The sequence below is a fragment of the Cryptomeria japonica genome, chromosome 8 (assembly GCF_030272615.1).
Source record: "Cryptomeria japonica chromosome 8, Sugi_1.0, whole genome shotgun sequence".
NCBI lineage: Eukaryota > Viridiplantae > Streptophyta > Pinopsida > Cupressales > Cupressaceae > Cryptomeria > Cryptomeria japonica.
Window position 1 is genome coordinate 293,510,752 of NC_081412.1, and position 24,147 is coordinate 293,534,898.

A 24,147-nucleotide genomic window follows, 5' to 3' on the forward strand; every position below is an offset into this window, starting at 1 on the left:
AGGGATCACCCAGTTCAGGGATGGTTATATACCCTATTAAAGGTTGAAACCCTATTAAGAGTTACCTTGCTAGAGGATTTAAATAACTCAATGAACTTGAGCCACCTGGTTAGAGGATTTACAACAAAGCCTGTGAAAGCTACCCGGTCAAGGGATTTACCTTTTGTTGAAATAGTTAGAAGACAATAGGTAAAACTCTGATCTGATAATAATACTCCTTACTAAGGTAGATCCTTTTCAGTTCCTCTCTTCTGCAATCACACTCTGCAGATTCCTCACTCTAGTTTGGCAAGTATCAAATCTCCAACATGCAGACACAAACACAACTTTTGCCAACCGCTACAATAACAAAACTCATCAACCTTATAGACAACAATTAGGTCGGTAGCATAAACCCTAAACCCTAAACATTTTAGGTTTACAATTACAAGTGGTCCAATCATGACCATCAAATACAATACATAGAATAACATGATTCTAAAACATATCTCAAGTCATTTTGCATCGTCCAATCTTCACCGCATTTGGAAAACAATAACCCATCACGTTCTCTTCACACACCACTAAGAAAAACACACATTCCCAAGGTGGACATTCAATGCATTCGATCTTCACATGCAAGATCCTCAAAGAAATTCTTCATGTGCACATAGCTGATGTGACATCTAGATCCTTATCCTTGTTCTTAACTAACTCATCACAAAACATCATCGGTTGCACTGCACAAGCCAAACCGAAAACCCTAGAGCTGGACAGAGACTACCAGCTGGTAGTCATACTTAGTGAGCCCCAACACTAGTCCACTCCATCCCGGTTGACCATAACCGCTTCCAATCTTCATACCGGTGCATATCTGTTCACCTTCTTGAGCACTTATTGACATCAATGACAACATACATTATCACCGCTTCATCATATGCCAACATGGTTCATATCTCACTCTCTCGCCCCCCATTTTGTCTGCCAACAAAGCTTCCTTAGTCATAAAATAGATGAAGTTACAGAGACTCTTTGAGAAGCAAACCAGGAAGAGAAAATGGGGAATGTGCGAGCCCAATGTCAATAAATGAGAAATGAAGTTGGGCGCATGGGAAAACAAGAAGTCACTTTTAGTAATGATTTGATGGTTACGAGGCATTAAGTGCCAGTAGATACCGGTGGCAACTAACACATTTCCAATCCACTCATACTTCATTATGGCTTTGCAAGCCCGAGTGAAATGCCAACACAACAATGCGTGCATCATGTCCAACATGGCCGAACGAGTCACCACCTCATTAGAAGGGATCTAAGGAATATTCCTATCATTTGAATTATGAATCCACCACCTCCAGACAGATCCAAGGGAAAAAAGGAGGGGGAGGGAAGCATTTAGTAGCCTCTCAATCATTAGTGGGGATTCTGTATTTCTCTTCCTGGAGGAAGAAGTAAGCATGGTCTAGGAGAGAATTGTGACTCCTCCAACATCTCATCCCTAAGAGGTTTAGGCCAATGGTTGCCATGGCGTTCGCCACGCGGTTGCCTTCCCTATAGATATGCATAACTCTGAATGAGTCAAGCCTAGAGATGAGCCTCAAGGTATCCCTGATGGCTCCCTTAATTATCCAATTAAGCTTATTCTGCTATTTGACAACATTAATGTTGAGCATGGAGTCCCCCTCAATATCCATAATTGTGATTCCCATGGAGAGGGCAATGCAGATTCCCTAGGCTAAGGCCATCACTTCAACTTGATTAGAGGAATGACCATTCAGGTTGCTCACATAAGAAGTAACGAGGTCCCCCTAATGGGATCTTATCACCCCACCACCAACAACTAGGCCCCCTGGAAGCCCCAACAAAATTGAGTTTAAAATTTGTAGCCGGGGGGAACCAGATCGTGCATTGTCTTAGAAGTCTCTTAGAGGAGTTTCCATAGAGGTCTCTTTGTCTCTGAATATCTTGTCATTTCATTCCTTCTAGATACACCAGCTTACATGGGGGGGGATTTGCTTCCACAATTATTGGATAAGGGGGTTGGAAGAGGGGCCCCAAAACTCCTGACATAGATTTACCAAATTTTCATTCATTACCCAATTGATATTAAGTTTACTATAGACCATCCCCAAAAGATCCCGAGTGAAGGCACAGTGGAGGAAGAGATGGGCTGGACTTTCTTCATCATCTTTGCAGAGGATACATCTATTAGGGAAATGAAATCGTCTCTTGAACAAGTTGTCTTGGGTCAAAATTTTGCTGAGGAGGGTAGTCCGCCAAAAGAAATTGACCCTGGGGAGGAGTTGGGGATTCCAGACCTCTTTCCAGATAGAGGAGACAATAGGTTCCCTAAGTAAACTAGTGTAGGTAGTCCTAACAGAAAATTTTCCAGAGGGGTCCCACTTCCAAATAAGTCTATCGTCCATAGGGAATAGGGGGAGGAATATACCAGCCAAAAGCTTATGGAGTTTTCTAGAAGCAGAAAGGAGGAAGCGAAAGTCAACACAATAGTCGTCCAAGGCCCTCCAAGTGCAATTGTTGAAGTAGTCACTGACCCTTTTACCAAAGAAGCCTTTAGTGGCATCCTGTAACTGTCTCAAGGAGGGGAAAGAAGCAAGGGGTCTCCCCTAACCAACAATCTTCCTAGAAAAGAATGTTCTTTTCATTTCCAATAATCCACCTCAAACCATGAGATAAAGGGTCCCTGCAGCTCAAGATGTTATTCTAGATTTTAGAACCCCTAGGAAGGTCCTCCTCTTTCAGGACAAAGGAAAACTCCGCATTACCCATGTACTTATCCCTGATGATCCTACTCCAATCTGTATCCTTGTTCAGAAGCTTCTAGGAAATTTTAGTCATAAGGGCCTTATTGAATCTTGAGATCTTATGGGTTCCCAAGCCGCCCATGGCCTTGGGAAGACAAAATTTGTCCCAGCCCACCAAAGAGAGCCTCTTATTTTCTTCCATTCCCATCTAGAGGAAAGTCTTTTGAATGTTTTCCAGCTTATCAGCCATAGCCATAAAAATATTGAATAGGGAGAGAAAGTACACAGGGATCCCCTGGAGGGAGGAAAGCAGCTGCAACTTCCCAGCACTACTCAGGAATCTACCTTTCCAGCCAACCAACATTTTCTACATTCTTTCAAGGATAGAGATCCAAAAGGAATTAGAGACATCCTTAATAGCTAGGGGGAGACCAAGATAGATGCCAGGGAGGGAGGCCTTTTGACAGCCAAGGATTCTGCAGACTTTATCTTGGAGTTGGGTATTAGTGTGAAAAAAGTAAATGATGCTCTTATCATAGTTAATGTTTTGGCTAGAAGCCAAAGCATAGGCATTAAGAAAGGATTTCCAAGCCTTAGCTTCCCAAATAGATGAGACCCCAAAAATAATAGTATCATCAAAAAACTATTGTAGAACATTGGGGACACTGTAGAGGCATGCTTGATACCCAGCAGAGTACCCCTGCGAACCAAAGAGGTCAAGTTATTGGCCAACACTTTAGCAAGGATGATGAAAAGGTAGGGGGATAGAGAATCCCCTTGCCACAGCCCTCTAGAGGCCCTGAAATTTTCCAGGGGGTTCCTATTTAGCAGCATAACATAGGTGACAGTAGAAATGCATTCCCCAATAAGTTTGATAAGTTTGTCTCCAAACCCCATAGCTCTGAGAACTTTGAAGAGGAAGTTCCAATTGACCCTATCATAAGCCTTGGAGATGTCAATCTTGAGAACCATCTCCACCTGATGATATTTATCCATGAAGTGTAAAATCTCATGAGTAGAGATGACCACATCAAGAATTTGTCAGCCAGGAACAAAACCCTTCTAGGATGGGCTAATCAAAGGATCCAAAAAATGTTTGAGCCTATTGACAAGGGCTTTGCTGAAGATTTTATAAATAGTGTTGTAGAGGCTGATGGGGGGAAGTCCTTGAGAGAAGATGCCTCCTGAGTTTTAGGAACAAGAGAAATGAAGGTGTGATTGAGTTTGTTGAGGAGCCTTTCCGATATGAAAAAATCTCTAGTAGCCAAAACAACATCAGGGCCCACCACATCCCATAAATCTTGAAAAAAAGCCGGGGGGATACCATCAGGACTCAGGACTTTGAAGGGGCCCATAGAAAAAATAATAGACTTGACTTCCCTTAGAGACAGGGGCCAAGATGAGGTTGTTATCTTCCACTGAGAGGGGTGGTGGGAGGCAGTTAAGAAGGTCCTCCCCCACAGGGTCCCCTCAGTCATCTTCATCTAGAAATAAGGTGGCAAAGTAATTGGTAGTCAAACAACCCAAACTATCAACATTGTTGACAACCAGCTTGTTTTCATCCATGAGGGAAGAGATGTGGTTTCTATGCCTGTGGATAGAAGTAGATTTGTGGAAGAAAGTAGTATTTTTATCACCCTCTTTGAGCCATTGAACCCTGGATTTTTGTTTCCAATATAGTTCCTCTTTGTGGGAATTTTCCTTCCATTTTCTACGGAGAGCAGCCTCCTCCATGTGGGTGGCTTCAAGGGAGTCACCTTGGTCAATACACTCTTGTATAGCAGTCAGTTTACTATTGAGATCCATTTTTTGCTTGAAGATATCCCCGAAGGGGTATTTGTTCCAGCCCCAGACGTTTCCTTTGACCAAGTTGAGCTTCTGGGCAATCCTGAACATAGGAGTACCAGATATGTTGGTACTCCACCATCTTTTAATGCAGTCCTTGAACTCAGGATGAGAGTTCCACATAATTTCATACTGAAAAGGATACTTTCTCCTAGCAGCATTAGTGGTATTCCATAGGAGCAGGGGGTTGTGGTCAGAGACCGTTTTGGGGAGGGCAGTGAGCTTCAAGGCTGGACCAATTCCCTAGTTACCCGGGATGAGAAATCTGTCAAGTCTGACCTAGATAAGATCTTTTCCCTTCCTAAGATTGGACCAAGTGAATTTTTGCCCTGATAGTTCCACATCCATTAACTCATTTCTGTCAATGAAGTCAGCTAGATTAGTCATGCTGTCAAAGTATTCAGGAAGGTCTCCTAGCTTCTCAAAGGGAATCAAAGGGGAGTTGAAATCACCCACAATCATCCAGTAAGCGTTGGAATTATTTTGTATTAGAGAATTTATATCATTCCAGAGCATTAATCTACTAGATCGAGCATTAGGGGCATAAACATTAACAAGGATGCAGGAGTCCATCGGGGAGGAGAGTTCAAAAACCAAAAGGTTGGTCGAGGAAGAGAGAAAACTACCAGAAAAATGGGAGGGGTCCCACATGGTGACCAAACCACTGAGGGCTCCAATAGCCTCACTAATAACAAACTTGGTACTAGGCCAGATTTTCCTAGCCACCATGGAGAAGGAGGACAAAGACATCTTAACTTCTTGGAGAAGAAGGACCATGATTTTATTTTCAAAAATGCATTTTTTAAGAGCATATTACTTTTGGGGGTTATTTAGGCCCCTCATGTTCCAAGAGAGGACCTTCATTTCTTACCTTTTATGGTCGTCTCCAAGGTCCTCTGCCTGCCATTGGCAATATCCCTTGTTTCTTCCTTTTGTCTTGATAGTCTTTGCAATGGTCGTCCTGCTTTGAGATCTATCCCCACGTCAGGCTTAGCAGTCCTGTTCTTGCATCTTTGAGTAATCCAACCCTCATTAGCAGGGGTCATGCAACCACTAGATGACACACCAATGGTACTAGGAGATGTTAAGACTTGGTTTAGGGAGGGAGCCACCAATGGGGATTGATCTATCTCCAAGATGAGAGAGGGGTCCCTCGCAATCTCACCATCTTCTAGTTGATCAACCAAAGAAACCAGGTTGGCTATTGGGGAAATGCACTGGACCATCCAGGCTAGAATAAAGGCTTCCTCTACAATATTTGTAGGAGATTGGAGAAGGTTATTGATACTCTTAGAAAATGGGTATTCTTCTATAGTTGGGTCCTCAATAGCCAATGGAGGTGGGTCCTGGCCAGGAGTAGGGGTGATAGTAGGCCCCACAACAAGGTCATGGTGAAAATAGGAGCATTTGGCATTGAGTCATCCCCCAGGGCCAAGCCCTTAAGCTTGAGGAGAGAGGGTGTTGGGGCCTTACATTGAGAGATAACATGCCTGGATTTGCAGCACTTCTGGCAAAAGAGGGTAGCATTTCCATAAACCAAAGCTTAAGTCTAGCTGCCTAGCTTGGATTTGAGGGTTATGAAGTTGGGGAGGTTCATGCTCACCATAGCTTGGACATAGATTTGAGTATAGACCAAGCATGATTTGGATCTGGTGATTTCATCAACACCTACAAAGTGACCAAATGAGTTCCCAATCCATTTGAAGATGGATTCATTCTAGTATTTAAGGGGGAGCCCCGAGAGATGAACCCATATTGGCACAGTTTTTTGCAAGTCAGCCGCAGGGTCAAAGCCCAACTTTCAATGATAGAGGGAGAGGTTGTTGCAACCATAGGACCAACAACCAAAGAGGACATGGGTGACATCCTCCTTAGTAGTAAATTTGAAGAGGAAGAGGGGGCCAGGCATAGCACTGACATAAACACTCCCCTTTATCTTCCATTTGTCCTTGACCCATTTTCGGACCATCTCCACAATGGGGCATAGGGAGAAGAACTTCCCCACCAAAGTGTTAGCCATGTTCTATAAAATGAGGTCCAAGACAATGTCAGGAAGCTCAAAAGACATTCCCTCCTCAGATTGTGAGTAGACTAGGACAAAGTTGGGGTCCATAGTCTCCGACTTTCCGACCAACATGTTCTTCCATCCTTTGAGATTCACGTTGCTAGCCAAAGGCTCCAAGGATAGAACAACTGACACAATAGGAATAGGGTCAGAATCCAAAACTACACTCGTGTCCTGAGGGTTCTCCAAAGGAGAACCATCAAACTAAGGCATCACCGAAATGAAAGGAGGAACCATAGTGGGACCATGAAGGCTCACCTCCCAACCTAGGCTTACATTAACCCACTCTCGAGCTAGGAGAACCAAGGCTAAATGGGTTACAAACATCTCAAACACAAAACAAGAAGAAACTCACCAACACTTGAACTCCCAACCTGAAGGATAAACAATGTCACCAAGTGACTATTTTTTTGTGGGGTGAAGGTGGACCAAGTACCTAGAGGAGATTTACAAGAAGGAGAAATCAGTTCCTTTACAAGGCTACCAAAGTATGACCATCACAAGTCACACACTTGTCCCAAAATACCCTTATGTCCCCCATTGCATACAAGCCCATATCTCCCCTTATGATCCCCTTTTCATTAACATAAAAATATTGCAGCAAGGGTCCCATTACCCTTGTGTATCTCTCTCTTCTAAGAAGAGAGTCTCTACACTCTTAGGCTATCAAGAAACCCTTCACCCCCAAGGCTACTCTACCCTCCCAAGGGTGAGTATGAACATACACCACATAAAAAGACCATACAACACATAAAAAGAACACAAGGAAGAACTCCAAAACTGAGCTTCCCAATCCACATAAACAACAAGCAAAATGCACATACAATATTTTGTTCACAATGACAATAAAATGCAATATGCAAGGAAGAAATACTACCAACCTTAATCCTGTGAATGGAATGAGGGAAGGTTGAAGGAGAGCTGCCCAATCCACTATTCTTTTTGTTTCCAAAGCTTAGAAATGCAACTCCAAAAAAAAAAAAACTTCCAACAAGAATTCTAATTCTCCAAAAATGGAGAGTGGGTGATCAAAATCCTAAGTTTGAATCCCTTCCCTAAGTAGACTCTTCTCACACTTTCTAACCTCTTGGAAAGGGTGTGAGATTTGATAGGTTGGTCTTCCCAACCTCTTACAGGCTCTCTCAAAAAGGCAACTGAAAAAGGTAAAAGAAAATGAGGAAGAACAACTATCACTCAATTGGAAGGTTGTCTAACCTAGGAGAAATCCTCAAAAGTTGAATTTCATCCATCTTGGAAAACTCAACTTTTGAGGTGACTTGATAGTCACATGTGAGTAGACACATGGTTAAAATCGACCTTTACCCTTCCCAAGAATCGAGCCCTGAGGCGGTGAAAGTTGACTCAGAAAATATCAACGAGGGGCAAGTTTCCAAACCCTGGAGTAGTCTTTTTGCAAGGAAAGCATCTAGAAAACTGACTGGTAAATCATCTTTCCCCTTTGTGAAAGATATATCAGATAATAAAATGGGTAAACTTGCTATTGAGATTCCTGATTTAGTTATCGATCATAGCATCTCTTTAATGGCTTTTTCTTTGGTGGGGAAGTTTGTTGGACCTTGACCTAATATTGAGGATGTTAGGTCTTTTGTTAAGAGAAAATGGAGAATGAAAGGTTAGGTTGATGTCTTTGCCCTACCTAGAGGCTTTTTTGTATTCTCATTCTCTTGTGGGGAAGATATGGAAGCTGCTTTAAGTGGTGGCCCCTAGATGTTTGGTAAATCTTCTTTATCTGTGAGAAAATGGTCTCCTAACATGGAACTCAATGACTCTTTCTTTGAAATTGCTCTGGTTTGGGTAAGGCTGCCAGGGTTGCCATTGGAATACTGGGTGGAGGATGTTTTCTCAAGAATCGCTAACTCCTTTGGGGATCTTGTTGCAATAGATCCAATAATAGCAGCTCACAAGAGATTGGTTTATGCATGTATCTGTGTCAACATTTCACAAAATATGGACCTTCCTAGCACTATTGATATAAGCTCCAAACTTGGATTATGGGAACAGTCAATAGAGTTTGAATCACTCCCCTTTGTGTGTTTTTCTTGCAAAAAAGCTGGTCACTGGGCTAAGGCTTGTCCCAACAACCCTAAAAAACCCGTGATAACAAATATCCACAAACAGGTCTGGAAAGAAAAGAATAATAATAAATAAGGTAACAAGTTAGAAGGAAAAAGTGGAAGCTCTACCAATATATTAGAACCATCAAAAGGAGATAGAATTGACCTTCCTAAGAATCCCCCTATGAAGGAGAATAAAAAGAATGAAATTAGGGAGTTTGAGATCAAAACAATCAATACCTTTGAGGCTCTACAGACACAGGAGAAGGAGAATGAAATCAATGAAGAGACACTTGAAGATGGTGAGATTGAGAATATCACTGACTCTCATCATGAGGTCTTTCAAGATTCTATATCAAAAAAGATGAATAGTGCCTAGATGAATTTGAAGAGCATGAAATTAAACTTGGAAGGAGCAACAAGTTTGGATTGCCTCAGGTAAATTTAAATGCGTTATTCCAGAATATTGGAGTTGATATGCCTACATCATCCCAGAAAAGAGGAGAACTATGGAGTAATATGCAAGATGAGCCTAGAGCGGAACAAGAAGAAAACATAACAGGAAATGGAAAGAAAATAAAAACTAAAAAGGTAGGAGGCCTTAATGGGGTGAAAACCAGAACCAGGTCCAAGGCTGATTTTGGTGCTTCAAGATCCCCACCAGGACGTAAAACTATGAAATGGCATAGGGACCAGGAGAGCAAGAAAAACATAGCTGATGGAAGGCAGCGAACTATAAAGGAATCCTACCCTTAGGCTTCCAAATGAAGGTAATATCTTGGAACATCAGAGGCCTAAATGGTCTCAATAAATAGGATATATTACGGAACCTCATTCGAGATCAAAATCTAGATATTATCCTAGCACAGGAAACCAAAATGAGTAAAGAGAAAGTGGAGAAATTAAACTTCTTTAAAAATGGAGGAGTTTGTGGCAGTAGCTCGAATGGAGCATCTGGAAGGGTAGCAATTTTCTGGAACAAGAAAACCATCTCTAGAGAAATGATTGATGTAGATGGCAATATTTTATCCCTGAAAGCTAAAAGCATCTTTGATGCAAAGGAATGTGTTATTACTAATATCTATGCCCCTAACTCCAAATCTGCTAGAAGCAAATTCTGGGATAAAATTCAACAAAAAAGAAAATCTTTCCCTTTAAACAGCTGGGTTGTTATGGGAGATTTCAATACTCCTCTGCAAGACATTGATAAATATGGGGGTATTCATGCTCAATCAGACAATAGATCTGACTTGATGAACTTTATTAATATCAATGCTCTCATTGATATGGATCTCAATGGGGCATCCTACACATGGTCTAATCGAAGAGATGGTGAAGATCTCATTCAGGTAAGACTTGATAGATCCCTTGTCACTAATGATTGGATTATTTCCCATAGATGCTCCCTTTCTGTTATTAATAGAATTGGTTCAGACCATTATCCCATCTCTTTTGTTGCTAAGAATTTTAAGAATAATCAGAGCTTCCCTTTTCAGTTCGAAAAGATGTGGATTTCCCACCCTAATCTTGAAAAATCTATTGCTAACTAGTGGAATATTGATGTAAATGGAACTGCCATGTATAAAGTTGCCAAAAAACTTTAAAACATCAAAGTCAACATTAAGATATGGAACAAGAAGGTCTTTGGTGATATTTTTTATTCAAAGAAAAAGCTAAAGGAGAAGCTAGATCAGATCCAAAATTCAATACAGAAAGATGGCTATAAAAAGTATTCCAAAGCCATGGAAGATGATGTTCTAGTCAAACTCCACAACATTATTTCTAGGGAAGAAATCTACTGGAGGTAGAGATCCAGGGTGATTTGGCTGGAGGCTGGGGACAAAAACACTAAATTTTTCCACATGACATCTTTAAGACATAAAGCAGTGAATAGTATTTCAAGACTTATTATAGAGGACAAAACTCTTCTTAATAAGGAGGAAATCAGGGATGAAGCTGTCAGGTTCTTCAATCAGCTCCTCACTAGTAACAAGGACATTGATCATACCCACCAACACAATTTGGTTAATATCATTCCTAAGATCATTAATCCTATTTAGAATAAGGTCCTATCTGCTATCCCGTCTGCTGTTGGAGAAATTAAAAAAGTTATCTTTTCATTTCAAGGGGATAAAGCTCCGGGTCCTGATGGTTTCCCTATGTTTTTCTTCTAGGAATTTTGGCATATTTTGGGAGAAGACATGGTTAATGCAGTCAAACAATTTTTTGGAGCTAGAAAAATCCTTAAGGAACTAAACCCCATGTTTATTGCCCTAATCCCTAAAGTTGTTGGGGCAGATTCTATGGGAAAATTTAGGCCAATAAGTCTATGTAACTCTTTCTATAAGATCATATCCAAAGTTTTGACCACTAGAATTTTGGTTGTTCTCCCCTTCATCATCTCTAAGGAACAGAAAGGTCATCATCTCTGAGGAATAGAAAGGTTTTGTTCCTGGCAAGCAAATTTTAGACTCTATCATTCTTGTGCATTAGAACATTCATTCCCTCAATTCTGCTAAAAAAGAAGGCTTCTTGATAAAGTTGGATCTGGCGAAGGCTTATGATAGAGTGGAGTGGCATGTTCTTTTCAGAATCATGGAGGCTTTTGGATTTGATGAAAAGATAAACAAAATTATTAGAGAGCTGATCACCACTCCTATGTTCTCTATTATGATTAATGGATCTCCTACAATATTCTTTAAAACATCAAGGGGGCTCAAACAAGGAGATCCCATATCTCCTCTTCTCTTCACCATTTTGGCTGAGAGTATGAGCAGATTGATTCACAATCTGAAATTGAGTAAAACCATCAAAGGTCTTTAACCTTCCTCTGCTAATGTTTTTGGCTCTCATCAACAGTTTGTTGATGATACTATCCTAATGGGATATTCTTCTATTAGAGAGGCTGAGGCCTTCAAAATTGCTCTTAATTCCTATGCTTTGGCTACTGGTCAGCAAGTCAATTGGGACAAATTGACTATATATTTCATGAATACTCCGGTCATAAGACAACAAAAAATTGCTAAAATTATTGGTTGCAAGGTGGACATGCTCCCTTCCACCTATCTGGGTCTTCCCTTGGGTTTAACTCCCCCAAACTTCTTTTGGAATATGATGATTGATAAATTCAACAAAAAAATAGCTGGGTGGAAAGGTTCTATTTTATCTCAGGCTGGGAAATTGCAGCTCCTTCAAGCTACACTCCAGAACCTCCTTGTTTATGCCCTCAGTTTATTTGGTATCCCGGCTAAATTTGTTGAAGCATTGGAAAGAATCCAGAAGAGATTTTTATGGTTAGGAGTTGAAGAACAAAAGAGGATATCCTTGGTTGCTTGGGACAAAGTTTGTAGACCAAAGAACAAAGGAGGGTTGGGGATTAAAGCTCTAAAAACCTTTAACAAAGCTCTTCTAGAAAAACAATTATGGAGAGCTTATGATACCAAGAAAGATTGGAATCAAATATGGTTTGATAAATATATTCAAAATCAGACTATCCAAGGGGTCCTTGACTCTGAAGACATTCTTGTTGGATCCTTCATTTGGAATAGTATTATCAAATCCATAAAAGTGGCCAAAGTTGGAGCTGGATGGGTCCTTGGAAAAGGTGACAAAATAAGGTTTTGGGAGGACCCTTGGATGAAGAATGAAGCTCTTTATGATCAAGATAACAATCAAGTTATTGAGGAATGTAAAAGGAGGTTTGGGCTTATGGTGTGTGACTACTGGAAGGAAGACAAATGGGTGAGGCTTGATGTTATACATTCTAGATTTTCCTTACTCCAGAAGGAGCTACTATCATTTTCCCTTAACAAAGACTATGATGATGTTTTTCTCTGGAAAAGTAATCCTAGAGGTGAATTTACGGTTGCTTCAGCTTACAAAAACACTTTTTCTCTGACCAGTAATCCCATTTGGAGTAAAGTTTGGAACAACATTCTAATCCCTAAACTCAATATTTTCTTTTGGATTGCTTCTCATAATAGTATCCTTACTCTTGACAATTTGGTCCGAAGAGGTTTCAAATTCCCTAATAGATGTGAGCTATGCCAGAAAGAGGAAGAATCAGTTGATCATCTCTTTTTTCACTGCTCCTTTACCTGGGAAATTTGGTGTAAAATGTGGGAGAAATAGAAAGTTAGTTGGGTTATGAATAAGAGTATCAAGGATATTATCTAGCAATGGAATTTCCCCACTAAATGCCAGCTTATCAAGAACCTTTGGTCCTTGACCCTCCCCATGATTTGTTGGGGCATTTGGAAGGAAAGAAATAATAGAATATTTAGGGAAGCTAAGTGTAACTCTCAAGTAGTTTTTGAAAAAATCTGCAAGGCCATAAAAGAGAACATCAATATTCCTCACAAGAACAATAAGCAATGGTTTGTTGCTGATATGAATGATATGGAAAAAGATATCCTCACTGAATGGAACCTAATACATAAAGTCTGTAGATCTAACAATAAGAATAGGAGAGATAATATTGTTTGGTGCTTTCCTGATCATGATTGGATAAAGGTGAATTTCGATGGGGCGGCCAAGGGCAACCCTGTGAAGTCTGGTGGTGGAGGAGTTATCAGAAATGCTCAAGGAGTCTGCATTGCAGCTTTTGCTTCTCCTTTTGGGGTCTAAAATAATCATGTGGCTGAAGCTCTAGCCATGCTAAAAAGCCTCTAGCTTGCTCAGGGATTCAAATTCAAAAAAATCTGGCTCGAAGGGGACTCCTTAAACATCATCCAAGCCCTCAAAGGTACAAGCTTTGTTTCTTGGAATATTACTAACTTAGTTAAAAGTGCTAAATATTTGTTAAATAACTATGTTAGTATTAGCTTAACTCATACTCTAAGAGAAGGCAATAAGGTAGCGGATCTCTTAGCTAATGAAGGGGTCAATTTAGAGAATGATGTTAAATATATTGGAGAAACTCATTGTAAAAGGGAGGTTAAAGAGCAATTATATTTTGATTGTATCAATGGGTCAAGTTAATATCATGATTATAATTTGGGGAACAAATTCCAAAGACAGATTTTGGGGGCGGATTAACTGCCAATTAATGAGTGCTTTTTGGCATCACTTCCATGATCATATGCGTGAGGAAGATTATAATCATAATTTCTGGGTTTGTGCGGCCATAAACATAAGTTTCAAAACAACAAAAGAGTCTCTGTTCTGTAACTCCAGAATTTACAAGCATTTGGGGTTTCATCTGCGGACTATGAATTATAGCTACTGGTACTTCTACCTGGAGCTCAAAATGGGTGGTAATTTAAACAGGAATGAGCCCCCAGGATGCGAAAATTGGAAGAGTGAACGAAAAGTCTAGAGAAGACTTCACAGATATGGCTTTACTGACTATATGGAAAAGCTTCACGGAAGCAGAAATTCTATTTCTCACGGTTTTGCCAAAGGCTGGAGTAACAATAGAGTTACCCTATTCAGGGAGACATGGCAAATTGATGAGAACCTGGTCGCAGAGGTCACGGGTCTTCAGACGGAGGGCACCAAATTTTATAGAGATCGAAAGTATGCAGCTGAAGCATTCAAAATCTTCCCAAAATCAGAGGATGAGAAGGGCAAGCTTGTGAAGAAAGACAACATTTCTTATTACATTCCCAGTAGGTAAAGCCCTTTTGGTAAAATTTTTTAAGGGTTTTAATGGAGTATTTAACTATTGATGGTAGATTTACAAAAATCTATAACTATCACTTTGCTATTTTGAACCACTTCCGTCATGGGGCCAAAATATCCCTGCCTTTTTATTTAGCATCCTCTCTGAATGAGAGTCTTTCTAACCACGCTAAAAACCCAACTCTTACCCTATAGCCCATTAGGGGCTTATATTGCTCATTTATGAACATCTAAAGGGCAAGGCTAGGGTGACCAAAGATGACCCTCTGATCATGAATGCTCATATCTCTGAGAGCGACAAAGATTTGGATTCAGATGAGGAACAACCTAATGCATCTACCCACAAAAAAAGGAGAGCTGACATAGATAATGTGGATATGGAGGTGCACTATGATGTGGAGGACGAAAAGGGTAAGGATTTTGAAACTGATATTGAGTATGAAAAGGATGAGAACATTGGTGAAGAGGATGAAGGGGGCAAATCTAAAAACCCTCACTCTAACCCTATGGGCTCGGACAACAGGAATGTTGCTCTGAATTCTAAGGAGGATGACAATCCTAACTTTGTGGGCACTGAACAGGGTAGGGATTCTGTGAACACCATCTTGAATACTGCCTGTAACTATACTCTGGAGTCCTTCAACTTCCAGAAATGGGTTGTCGACAACATTACTAGCATGCAAAGTAAATAGAGGGAGTTGGAAAACAAGATTAATAAGTTGATTAAGGACTTTGGGAAAAATTATGATGAGACATAAACTAGTGAAGCTGAAGAGGAAATCGAGATGGAGGATTGGCTGGAAAAAGATTTGAACAAAGGGGATTTGAAACACTTGGAGGATGTTATAAGAACCTTGAAAGAATAGACTGAAGAGGATAAAGACAACATCAACACCCGGGTTGCCCGTACCGAGAAGGCTCTAAAAAACTTCATGAACCATAGTCTCCAGGTCCTCAAAGTCTCAGCATAGAACATGAATTCTTTGGTGGATCATCTGGAAAGGAAAAATAAGGAAAAGAATTTGGTTATCATTGATGATATTCCAACTTCTAGCACCACTCACCAGACTCCCAGGCACAGAACAAGGCAGAACACTACTGGGATGGAGATCAATACGAAAGATAGCTAGCTGAGAGAGGAAAGCGGCCAAGGCGATGATGCTCTTGGTTCAAAATGTTGAGGAATCTATTAAATTTTTCAATTAATTTGTAATGCTGGGTTTGGAGCCAACTTCTTGTTGGCTTCTTGCTGTCTTTTTCTTAGCTACTGGTTTTTGTGCTGGTCTTTTGCAGTTGTTTTGTTTTGTCTCTTTAATGCTCATCTTTTGAATTGTAATCGGGTTTCGGGTCCCCTAAAACCTTTTTTTACTTAATCAAAAACATATGGACCTTTAAAAATACCCCTAACCTAACCTTAGGAGTTAGTTTGACCCTCTAGAAACTCACCTAAAGTTTACCTACGGGTCAAAATTGTGTTGACCTTTCTAATGGCTCTCTATCCAAGACTCTCTTGGGACCACACTAACATATTTTGAAAAATGCATTGGTTATACAAATTCCCTCCAAGAGACATGTCACTACCAACTCACTTCACAACACAAGTGTCAAGTGACACCATAAAAATACACAATACTTAAATACACATGGAAATGTCCCTTTTTGGAATTAACAAATTTAACAAATTCAATTTAAACACACATTCAAGTATTCACATTTACAAATAAAAAAATTATACATGAGGTGTTGTCTCTCCAAATAGACAACCCTTGGCTTCACAAACGGACATAGGTTTATCTTGATTCTCTGAATAGTTTCCACGGTCTTATGGATTAGTTTTCCTGCACAACTCACTTTGCACATTAGTAATCCCAAATAATCACATACAATATTAGTATATGAAAAGGATACAATTCAGACACTTTGCATACAATTTAAATCATAATAATCAAATACTATTTATCCAATAAAATCCACATAAAATAATTTACTTAATGGCATCATCATAATCATCATGAAATTCAATCATTCATAAGACATGCGTCCATAATTTCTAACATCATAAATAAAGTACTACAAATCATAAATAAATGACATACACCATCTCAATGTTATCCAATCACTGGATCATATAGAATTTATATCCATAATGTATCAAAATAAAGTATCAATAAGAGGTCCAACATGAAAAATAACTACAATTCTATGATGGCTTGGGGTAGGGCCTCACAGTATTGAAGAAGATCTCAGTATTTTCCTTATTTAGGATTTGCCCTAAAGAATTAGAGTAAATATCTAATGTCTCCCATATTAATTCTTCTTCACAAACAAATGCGTCACCAAAGATAACAACATCATCTATGAATTGTACCTATGTTATTGGCTCAAGATCTTTGACTACCAAAATCCCTTTCCAAATTATATTATCCCTTAGTTTCCCAATTAGCCTGCACATTAACTTAGCCATAATTACAAACAAGAGGGAGAGATTGGATCATTTTGTCTCAATCCATTCAAAGAGAAGAAGAAGCCACACAAGGAGACATTCACCATTAAAAAAAAAGAGAGGAGTAGTTATACATGTCTTAATCAACTCAACCCATTTTGAGTAGAAGTTGAATTGCTCTAGAAATTTCAATAGGAATTGCCATTGTATGCTATCATAATATTTTCTAACATCTAATTTAATCATCACACCTCTAATCTTATCAACAAAAATCATAGACAGTAGGATTGTAGAACACAAGATGCCACTAAAAGGGGGGGTGAATAAGTGGTTTCCAAACATAACCCTTTTTAAACCTAAATGTGTGTACCGGTTAGCAGATCTAATAGAAGGTGAATATACAAGTGAGATAGGAAGAAGAGAAAAATGAAACCACACACAAAAGATGCATCACATAACATTGGAAATACAAGGAAAACCCAACACGGGAAAAACCTTGGTGATAAATATTGCTGGAGTCTACTGGTCCAATCCAGACTCACAATAACCGTTGTATTACAAAGTTTAGGGTACCAACCCAAGGAGAACCAAACCCTAATTTAGGGCACCAACCCTTGCACTGAGCTCCACTTAGTGATCACAATAATTATGAAAAATATAATAGTTATTATTTGGTTACACATGAATTATGTAACCTCTCACGATCAACTTACTCTATGGGTTCTACTCTTCTCAACTAGTCTTCCTCTGCTATGTTCTCCATCAGTTCTCTACTCACTCAGATCCACTGCTTCTTGTCACCACCGGTGCTCTTCACTCTACCTTTAGGATCAACTATCAGACCATACACCTACTACCGATTACTCCACTTATCGGTTTAACCCTTCACTATTCTCTGGCTTTCCAAATCTCCTCAACCACTCACACTGCACTACAACACCCCTGCTGCCTTCTTGCAGATTCTAGCACCACTGGACGACTTGACTACAACAACCTTTGCATCTTATTGGTCACTCTAACCTTACCGGTTAAGACTCTACTAAAACCTCTTACCGGTTACACCTTCCAAAATTTAGTTACTATGATCTTCAATGAACTTTCTGACTAGTTGGATCTCTATTGCACTTTAACACTCTTCTCTTCAATATTTGACACTTAGTCATCTGGCAACATCAATCCTCTTTGGTCTTTAGTCGACATATTTATATGTGAGCTTTCCTGCCATGACCGAAATTCAAACTACACATGTTTAGGGTTTCTTCATCAACCATGAGGTGTACCAAATCTAATCAGATCTTGTCCTAGAGATTGACCACCTGCAACAGATCACTCAACTCCACTAATCTCATTGCATCCACAACACTTTTTCTATCTTTAGCAAACATAACCTGTATGTTGACCTGCACTTGTCAATCACAATGAATGAGTTTGTGGCCCCCTTCACCAAATCTAATTTGCACTTAGACACACTGCATTGATCATGATGCCAATGAATCAAATCTTTGTCCTTTGATTTGTCTTGAGACGCAAACCCCTGCAATCGACCTGTGGTATTCGGGTCTTCATTTAATATTGATTGACTCATCATCAACCTCGTAAAAACACTCTTCACTAACTACTGTACGTTTGCCACCTAGAGACTATGTGTCTTCTTTGTCGGCATCCACCTTAGCTTAGTCACTTGTGTTGATTTAGAATTAGTCACCGACCACAACACACAACCGATGTATACTTTATACAACCGGTCCTCTTGCCCTATCGGTCATGCACTAACTGGTCAACCTTTGAACCATGTAGTCCCCTATTCTTCCAAAGGGATACATTAGCCCAGTCACCAAACTTGTCAATATCCTGGATGCTCATCTTCATTAGATAGAAGCCTTTCACTTCTGCACTCTTTTCTCTCTTTGTTAGCTTTACTGGTGGACATTTGTACCGGTAACATCTCCTGCTTGTATGTTGGTAACATACCATGCACACTGGTGATACCAAACTCCATCTGTATTCTTGTTGCACTCTCTATCTGCAATGCCAAACCTTTCCTTCTTCTTCATTAGACAGGTTCTCCTCTTCTAGTTTGTCAAAGTGACAAACTTATGCTTCTTTTTTTGTACTGGTAACTCATCATGCCTTCTCTTTTTTAATCAATGCACATCTCTAGTTTTAAATGTCAGAGGCTTCCTCATGTTCCACTTAGGTCATCTGGTATAACCCTTCAATCACCCGCCTTCAACTTCTTTGACTGTCTAATCTCAGAGGGTTATGATGCATTCCATGCATGTTGTGAGATAATCTCAGTATGACCACTTACCAGTCGGAGTAGATCCTTGTCACTCATTCTGCTTCCGACATTCCACAGATATGCCTTAGCTGATATTTGAGAAGATACATCTTCAATCAGTCATATATGATCTGGTGAGGCACACTCTCTATCAGTATTTTCTTCATCCTATGACACCATCTTTATCCAGTGGGAGTCTTGTTGTTTCACATCCAAACATCCAACTGCATACCGGTTATCTGCACATTCTTTATGGATTGTCCTTCCTTTCTTACTGGTCACATTCTTATTGGTTGACAACCATACACTACAAACACATCACTCATCATTTGTCATTACCATAATGCCAACTGTCTCCAATGCCTATTCACTGGTCAACATCCTAGCTTATGTCTCCAACACAAGCCAACAATAACTTGTGTATCAGTGACTCCAATGACCACAATCCTAGTTGATATCAATGACAACAATACACATCAATCTACCAAATCGGTTGCCATGCTATACCGGTTGACATAAAGGAGAACAGAATGCTAACAATATCCCCCTTTGGCATTGATGTCAACACATGTTGTATTCGGTATACTACAGAGTTTCTTTCCCCCTTTGACAACAAGGGAAAAAGATACTAACAGAACTTTCTACCGGTTGCTTCTCCTCCTTTCACCATTTTACTTTGCACCCTCTCAATCAACCATACTTGGTATAGAGGTCTCTGACACCAACTAATACCAATTTAACTTCTACCAAATGTATATACCAATCTGATATCAATTGTATAAAATTTTGTTAGTGAATTCCACTTACCTACCGGTCAGACTGCATCATCTCCCCTTTGATATGCAGAAAGTTATTCTGACCTCAATTTTCTGATACCAAGTGTTGAAGCTGACACTGATAACAATTTGATATCACTTGTATATTTGGCAATACCAAATGTATGTTCTCCCCCTATGCAGGTAACTCTCCCTCTTTGCAAGCAACTCTCTCGGTGGTCCAATTGTGATTTCAATTAAGTACTAATTGAATAGACATTGAAAGACCTCACAAACAAGGACAGATGAGAACATCCCAAAGTCTCAAACATACCAGAACAACCATAGACACTTGATCTCCCCTTGTGTTCAATATATCTGATACCAATCAAATGACATGAATGTGAGCTCCCCCTGAACCACAAATCTTAGGTCTTCATTGCCTGTCAGGGCCTAAACTAGTTCTCCAATCTATACCTTGTACCAGTAGAAATGAGAATAATTGATCAACTGATGGCCTTCCACTTCCATGTTATCCATCACAACTTGTGACATGATCATACATGACCACAATGCCAAACCACATCATCATCATGTCAATTATCAAACCAGTTAAATCAAAATGATGCATGCATATAAGGTTGACTATCGGACCAACTTGTTGTCATTCAGGTCTTCTACGATATCACCTAAGACATAATTTCCTCAATCCAAGCTACCAGAGTTATTGCAATGATCCCAAAACACATTGACTTACATAACTTGCAATTTTGGTCAATATCCATACCGATAACATGATGTACATACCAGTTTACTATACCGAACCAATATCTCTACCAGAACATCTTCCTCTAATCTCTATCTTCTTGTGTCAAGTGCCTTTGATCCCAATGGCAATTTGAACCATCCACAAACACATGCGGTAGTAATCTATCTCTCATATGTAGGTGTGTAGCCAAGGCACTAACTACACACACTGCCATCTTATCTTTTCCCTTATACCGACAATAGCTTGTCCTTCCATTTGTCTATTTCAAAATGGGGGTGAATGATATGATCAATATGTAACTCCCCCTGAGTCTTGCATCTCCTTTAAGCCTTAGGAGATATCACATGTGCATTGAATGAATAGTGCTTGACCATGATCATTTTCTCTTCCTTCTTCCTCCATACCTGCTTGAACTCCCTTTTCTCATTTGCAGTCTTTGAAGAAGGTCATACCTTCTTCTACTGATTGGTCCTTTCTCTACTAGATTTTGCAGCATGACTGGAAGCATTGTTGTAGAAGTAGATCGTGTTCATACCAAACACATGATTTGAGGACCTTCTATCAAACCAGTTTGATCTTCTTCCTCTGATCATGTTGTAGCCAACTACTGGAACCAGTAGATTTCTTGTTCTTGCAGGAACATTTCTCTTTTGGTTCCATGCAGGTCTTTGACTCCCATATTCTCTATAACCACTTTCATATTTAGTATGACTATTATACCGACTACCATATGACTGAATGTTATTCTTTTTACATTCACGACTTCTATGGCCAAGTCCATTACATCTTTGACAAGCTAGATTGTTATTCCTAGGAAAAGCATTTTGTCTATTCCTAGACCTTATTTTGCATTCATCTTCCCTATGACCATAATATTTGCATGCAAAGTAGTAACCAGAGGAGGAAATATTGCTTACAAATTTATTCAGCCAAACATGTGGTGATCTTGTCGGTTTGGCTTCTCCATTTCTTCTTCTCCGAAGACTTGTCTTGTGGGCAACAACATTTCTTTGTCTTCTACTGGTAGAAGATGTCTCACAATAAGATGGTTAGTACCTGATTAGTATTCAATAAACACAAAAACCATTTAAATGAGATATCAAGAAATATTTGAACAAGAACATCATGAAAACAAAATAAAATAGAAGTATACTCATGAAGTTCCCATTGCAAGTAGCTCTTCCTTGTCCCCCTTGCCTCCACGAACTTTGCTAGCTCCAAAGTTTGACAAATGGAGAGTTGGAGAGAGATGAGTGAATGTGGATTTCTCTCCTTGTGCTCAACAAGGTAAGATAGATGGATTATTGGATCATTGGATTTGAGTGATGGATAGGAGGATTTGGATTATATTTGAGAGAGGATTTAGAAGAGGATGAGAGGAGAATAGAGCAACATGAGGATGCATGAGAAGTGGATTCTTTTATGAATCTAATTAGCTCCAATTTATAGATTGGAGAAGGCCAATGGAGGGCCAAGATTGATTTGATTATGAAGGGTTGAGATTGATTTTGGATAGAAGGCATGGATCAAGGGTGCCTTGGAAAAATAAACAGGAATATAAAATTCCTTTGGAAAAAGGGGGGAGAAATTTGAATTTCAAACTTGAGGAATTAAAAATTCCAAAATAAGGATGCATTGAGGGATTCAAAGAAATTTGAATTTCTTTGAGAGATTCAAAGTTTGATGTGACATGAGTGGGAATTAAAAATTGGAGAATAATGATAATCATGATTATGAGAGATTCAAGGAGGATCAATTTGGTTGAGTGGGATTAGGAAAAGTGATTTGTAGGAATCACATGACTAGGTTAATTAATTAGAATTAATTAACTGAGTGGGTTTTAGAGGAAATAGTTATTGAGAGGACTTTAGAATAATAGGAGAAATTAATTTATTTGATAAATTAATTATTGGACTATAGTGACAGGATTAATTAAATTAGATTTAATTGATTATGAGAAGAATAAGGATAACACAATTAAGTTAATTAATTATGTTGATAGGCTTAAATTAATCAAATGTTAATTTTAGGTGTCTACAGAAGATATTTTGGACTGTCTTCTCTTATTCTTGTTGTTGATAGAGTCATCTTCTCTCAGGTTTCCTTTTCATTTTGAATCAGCATTATTCCTTCCTGCAACAGTCATCTTTAGCTTCATGTCCTTACCCATTGTAGTTAGGTCGACCTTCTTCCTAGGAGCATTTCTGATTGTGAAGGTCTATCCCTTGTTATCTCCACTTGAGGAGATAAACGAAATGTCTTTATTGAAGACATCCCTGCTTGTGGAGAATTCACCGACATCAAGAACTAATCCTCTGATATCCTTGGAGTATTTTCATTTCTTCAACATTTTTTCCAAGGCATCACTGCTTCCATCAAATTGGATCCTCACCTTGAGCTTATCTTGGCACTTTTCCAACTTCACTGACAACTTTGTTACTTCATCCTTCATATTCTGACACTCTTTTCCTTTTGTTTCCACTTCTAGATCTATCTCCTCACATATTCTCTCCTTAACATCAAATATTGATTTCAATTCATCAGTCATTCCTTTGGCTTCTTCTAGTTGAGTTGTCAACATGCAGATATTCTTATCCGACTCTTCAAGACATGTTCTCAATTGGTTGCATTCTTCATGAACTGAAATTTTATAATTCTTAAATTCATTTCTTAACATTTTTCAGCTCATCTAGGGCGCTTATGAAATCCCTTTCAAGATCAACTTGAGCTTCATCATCATCTTCATCTTCACCATCACTACCAAACACATCTTTTTGGCAGGATTGATTTACATGGTCACTTTTTGATGTGTTTATTTCACTTGGTGTCTCATGAGCCATGAAGAGATGGTTTCCTTCTTCATCATTGTTACAGTTGCTGACGGATCTATCTTCATCATCTGCACATGTGTTTGTTCTATTATTATTCTTACTTGCACAAACCGGTCCTGTAGTGGTAGGACCATTTCCATAGAGATTCTTCAATCTGTCCCATAGGCTTTTTGCTAATTTGCATCTGTCCACCTATGAGGAAACATCACCGAAAAGCCCATTGAGTATAGATTTCATGGCTTCAGCATTGCACATAGATCTTCTTTCAGCATCAGGACCAATGGGAGGATTGATCAGTCTAAAGAGACCATTAAAAAATAACATCCATACATCATAGCCTAATAAGGAAATTTTCTACAACTCTATATAACATATTTTGAACCATAAAATACTAGTGTAGAAATTGACTCAAATCTAACCATTGTGTTTAGACACCAAAATCTACCCAAGCTGGAGAAAGCTTATCTAACCAGGAACCTAGGCTTTGATAGAAATTGTAGAACACAAGATGCCATTGAGAGGGGGGTGAATAAGTGGTTTCCAAACTTAACCCTTTTTAAACCTAAATGTGTGTACTGATTAGAAGATCTAACACAAGGTGAATATACCAGTGAGATAGGGAGAAGACCAAAATGCAACCACACACAAAAGGCACATCACATAACACCATAAATACAAGGAAAATCCAACATGGGAAAAAACTTAGTGAGAAATGTTGTT